The sequence below is a fragment of the Crocuta crocuta genome, unplaced genomic scaffold (assembly GCF_008692635.1).
Source record: "Crocuta crocuta isolate KB4526 unplaced genomic scaffold, BGI_CrCroc_1.0 scaffold650, whole genome shotgun sequence".
In the NCBI taxonomy this organism is placed as follows: Eukaryota; Metazoa; Chordata; class Mammalia; order Carnivora; family Hyaenidae; genus Crocuta; species Crocuta crocuta.
The window spans coordinates 487987-492941 of NW_027532882.1; the positions used below are offsets into that span (position 1 = coordinate 487987).

General features: G+C 57.9%; 1 long non-coding RNA gene across 1 annotated transcript in view; it reads right to left on the reverse strand.

The window, feature by feature from the left end:
• Positions 1 to 4648, reverse strand: part of LOC144216352 (uncharacterized) — a 5532-nt gene extending 884 nt beyond the window's left edge. Inside the window, exons 1-2 of the long non-coding RNA XR_013330660.1 lie at positions 4280 to 4648; positions 79 to 170 (exon numbers count right to left, since the gene is read on the reverse strand). This is a non-coding gene — a long non-coding RNA (uncharacterized LOC144216352). The remainder of the gene's footprint in view (positions 1 to 78; positions 171 to 4279) is intronic.
• Between the last annotated feature and the right edge of the window lie 307 nt (positions 4649 to 4955).

Genomic DNA, 4955 nt, shown 5'->3' on the forward strand with positions numbered 1-4955 from the left:
CATCACTTATAGAATATAGAAAATAGAAATATAATAAAATAATAGAAAAGAAAAACTGTAACTGACACTACTCCTTACCTCTCTGCTCTCACGGCCCATCTCCCGCTCGCCTTTCTCTGTCGCCGCCCCATTTGGCAGTGGATAAACACCAGGGATGCCTCTCCGGTTTCCTGGACCCAAAGAAGCCTGGCATCGCTGACCCTTCCTGCCTCACTGTCCCCATCATCTCCTGAACTTCTGCCCACAGGCCCCTGGTGGCTCTGCTAGGTGCAGAGACACACCTGCTTTGTGTCCTTCCCCCCTCCTTTCCGTTATCTCTGAGACAAAAGCATTTTCTCAAGGTTCTGTCCCCAATCCATTTCTCTGGGCTCAGGCTGAGGCCACACAACACCCCCCTTTAGTATTTTAGCTGCTGATGAAGGGGCTGTTGGTGCTTTGTGGGCTATGCGTCCATTTCTGAATTTCTGGATGCAAAATTCACCTGCCCTTTAACGTTGGCCTTCAAAGTCAAAGATGTCTCCTCCTGGGGGTGGGGGAGAAAAGAACTGGGCCCAGGACACCTTGAAGAACACGGGAAACCTTTCAAAGTCTGCGACATGAAGCAAAGACTTTTTGGTCCTTTTATGTGTAACTTTTGGGGGCTGGGGGCAGGAGAAAAAATGGTCATTTTGCCTGCGAAGTGTTCGCAGCTTGCGAAAAACTGATCCACCCAAGCCCTGACCCCCAACCTTCACACGACTCTTATGCATCTGGTGGGAGAGACAGCAGCCTTCGGGCACAAGGTGGCTTGTGCCCAAGAGAGGCAGGTGGCAGCCTGACCGCCCGGTGGCCCTCCGAGTCTGGCCCCAGAGTGCACGCTTATGTGGGTTCCCTGCCGCCGCCGCGACAAGTGACCTCAGCCAACGGTGGCTTAAAGCACACGAATTCATGATCTTGCAGTGCTGGAGCGCACAAGTCCTAACAAGGCATTGGCAGGACCAAAGTCGTCCTGGGCTCTGTGGCCGATCTGTCCTCCCCTCCCCCACCTTCCAGAGCAGCCCGCGCTCCCTGGCTCACGGCCTTCCTCCTTCTGCAAAGCAGGCCATGGAACACCTTCCGGTCTCTCTCCTCTGACCCTCCGGTGTCCCTGTCCTCAGGACCCTCGTGATGACACAGGGCCACCTGGAGAATCCAGCATCATCTTCCATCTCCGGAGTCTTAACCACATCTGCAAAGCCCCTGTTGCTATGTAAGGTGACATACTCTCAGGTTCTGGGGATCAGGGCCTGGATATNCACAGCTCCCATGGGGGTCACACGTCTAGACAGGTGCCCACGAAACACTTCTTGGGGGAAGGGATGAGTGGACCCAGTTCTGGAAAATGGTGGGTCACCCGGCTGTGATCTGAAGGTCCTTAATATCAGCTCAAGAACCCAGGCAAGGGAGCCCCCTTTCCAGGCTCAGGTCTGCAAAGCGAGGGATTCTCACCTGGGGCGATTTTGCCCCCAGGGGACACTCGGCAGGCAATGCCTGGAGAGAGATGTGGTTGTCACAGTGGGGGGGGAGGGACGCCCAGTGCCCTACAGCAGAGCTACTAGCTGCCGCCCCCTGGCCCCGGCTCCAAGCCCCGAGGGGCTCCCCTCACCCCCTTGGAAGGTTTCTGCTCAGTGACCTTTACCTTTGGCCTTTCCACACCAGTCCCGCCTTTCTTGAGAAAAGCAGTTTTCAGTTTCTCCTGACCCTTGGCCTGCCCTGGGTGCATCTGGGTGGGTTGGACACTCCTAGCTGGGAACGCGAAGGCCCAGGGAGAAGAGGATGGAATAGAAGCAGCACTTTCCACCCGCCCCACCCCTCCCCTCCCCAGGCTGACCGCTCTGGCCTCCGGGTCCCCACGCTGGGAAGGGGAGGCAGATGGTGTGCTAAGGCCACTGGTCACTGGGTGAGGCCTAAGCTAGTTCACTCACGAAGCACAGGGCGGCGGGTAACAGACCCGTGACAACAGAAGGGGGGAGTTGGGGGTGGGGTGTCCCCTTCCAGCCCCTTGCTGCTGCTGACCTGTAACACCCTCTGCGACACCCCTGGGGTCAGATGTGTGGTCACTGGGCCAGGGCAGGGGTGGGGTGCCCTCTGTGCTCAACAGCCGTGGAAGGGCCCCCAGCTTGGGGGTGGGGGTCTGGCTCGCTTGCAGGGGGGCTAGAGGCGGGCCCTTCCATTACGTGATCAGCCCAGGCCAGGGTCTCGGAAGGGCCTGCTTCTTGTCCATTCGGCCAGCAAACCCTGAGTGCCTGCTGGGTGCTGGGCCCTGGGGGGTGACAAGACTCAGCCAGTCCCTCAAGGGGCCACAGCAGCCACGGAGAGCAGGGCTCATGCTGGTGACTGTGTGCCTGAGCCAGATCCCGTGCCAGGGGTCCCACGGCTGCTCTCTTCGCGGCACGGGGGGAGCAGACTTGCTGCCTTTCTGGGGGAAGGGACAGGGCGTGTTGGCCGGGGGACAGGAGGGAGACGGGGGTCTGGGCAGAGCAGGCCCTGGAGCAGTGGAGGAAGGACAGCAAGTGTCCAGGGCGGGGGGTCCCCTTGGTGTGCGCCCAGGAAGACCCTTGCTCCGGGGGGTAGGAGCACTGCCCTGGGAAGATGCCAGCCCCCCCCCCCTGCTGCTCCTGTGCCGCCTGCAGCTCATGTGGCTGCTCTCTGGGCCCGAGCCCCTGAAGTACGGCTCCCCGTCCCCCACCCGGGCCCCAGGTCAGCCCCATCCACAGAGAAGGTGGTGTTCAAAACCGAGAATCCTGTCTCCTGAGGCGTGGAAGGCTGGGTAGGGCCCACGGGTGACGAGGGGCCGCCTGAGCTCCTCTGCCCACCCCTGCGGGAACCCGGTGGGCTGCGGCAAGTCACATGCTCCCCTAGTGTTGTGGACTGAAATGTGACCCCACCTCCAGAATTCGTGTGTCACAGCCCCACCCCGCAGGGCCTCGGGATGTGACAGTTTGGAGAGAGGGCCTCTAAAAGAGGTGATCAAGTTAAAATGAGGCCATCAGGGTGGGCTGGGATCCAGTATGCCTGGTGTCCTTATAAAAGGGGAAATTAGGACACAGATGCGCACCGAAGGCCATGTGAGGACACGGGGAGAAGTGGCCATCTGCAAGCCAAGGAGGGAAGTTTCAGAAAGATCCAGCCCAGCCAACACCTTGATCTTGGGCTTCTGGCCTCCGGAATGTACCGTGAGGAATAACTTTTTTAAATAATAAAAAGATTTTGTTTAAAATGTAACTTCATACACATAGAATAGTAGCAAATGTTTATTTAGGGCTGCCTGGCTGGCTCAGTTGGTGGAGCATGAGACTCTAGATCCTGGGGTTGTGGGTTTGAGCCCCATGATGGTGTAGAGGACTCAAAAATAAAATCTGCACAAGCATGACCGAAAGCATTTACTCTATGCTTTCAATGTGAGGAAATGCATTTGTTGCTCACCCGGGCTGGGGCTGCCCTGTCACCCTGCCCAGAGCGAACGAATACGCCCAGGGCGGGCCTGGGTGAGACAGTAGCGTGTCGGGTGCCTAGGCACTCGGGGAAGGAACACGACAGACCCTTTCTCCATGGCCTTGGCTTCTCCACTCTCCCATGTGGACCCAGGGCTTTAACTGCATACTGAGGAGGACTCCTTCCCTCCAAACTCAACCATCATAAGCCACTGGGTCCCAGTCAAACAGGCGAGTGGAAAGAGCACCGCAGAGAAGCCACCACAAACCCATGACTCCCCACCCAGCTGAGCTCTCCTTCTCCAGAGTGGTCCCTGCGAACGTTCTCCTCCGGCCCCTCCCCTCTCCTAGACCCCACCACCTCCCATCTGTATCCTACTGGGTCTTTCCTACATCCATCCCCTTGGGGCTGGGGCCTCCCTCAGTGCTGGCCCGCGCCCTTCCCTTTCTCCACGCTCCCCCTCATTTTTCCAACCCCAGGTGGAGGGCCCTGTGCAGTGTCCGGGCGGTTCTGTGCCCCACCCTGTTCTCTTAAACAACAAGCTGTTTAGCACCATGGTCCCAGCTGGTGGCCCCTCTCTGCCAATCTCTGGCAACGTGTGATCTTGGGCCCACTTGATCCTTCTGTAAAATGGGGCTGACAGGACCCAGCTCAGAGGCTTAGCGAGGACTGAACTGCATCCACACGGCGGCCAGCCCGGAGGCCAGGAGCCCCTTACTCTGGATGGTTGCAGGCCTCCTACCCGCCTTTCCGAGTGGGCCCGCAGTTCTCCAAGCCAGCCTCATCTCTGGGCATTCAGATCGCTGCCAAGCCAAAGGTGACTCACCGAAGACCACAAGGAATGTCCTCCCGGGGGCGCCAGGGTGGCTCGGTTGGTTAGACATCCAACTCTTGACCTCGGCTCAGGTCATGATCTTGCAGTTCCTGAGTTCGCGCCCCAGGTCGGGCTCAGTGCGGCCAGTGAGGTGCCTGCATGAGATTCTCTGTCTTCCTCTCTCTCTCTCACTGCCCCTCCCCCCTCTCAAAAATAAATATATATTTTTTAATCTATAAGAAAAAAAAGTATGTCCTCTTGCAGACAGCCCTCCATGGGTGACTCAGGATACCTGTCACTGGTACGACCACAGGGGCAGAACACGAAGCCTCTTCTATGCCCAGCAGGGAGATGGGCGTCTTCCCAATTTAACATGGCTGCTGCCTGAGGAAAGCCAGCTGGGGGGTGGGGTGGGGGGNCCCTTCTTGACAACTTGGTTGTGGAACCGCTCTGAGGTTTGTTGACTCTCCCCTCCCTTGAACTGGTTTTGATCTTTGCTCCTTTGGTTCTTATCAATTTGTGTGAGCTTTTAATACAGACTGATAACAGCTGGCTCGTTCCTGTCCCACAACTCGTTCCTGTCCCACAACTCGCTCTGACACAGAGCTGGGTGTGTATGCAGCGCCCCGAGAGAGCCCGCTGGGTGTGCTTTGGGTGTTCTGTCTGTGGAGTTGGGGGGTTTGGAGAT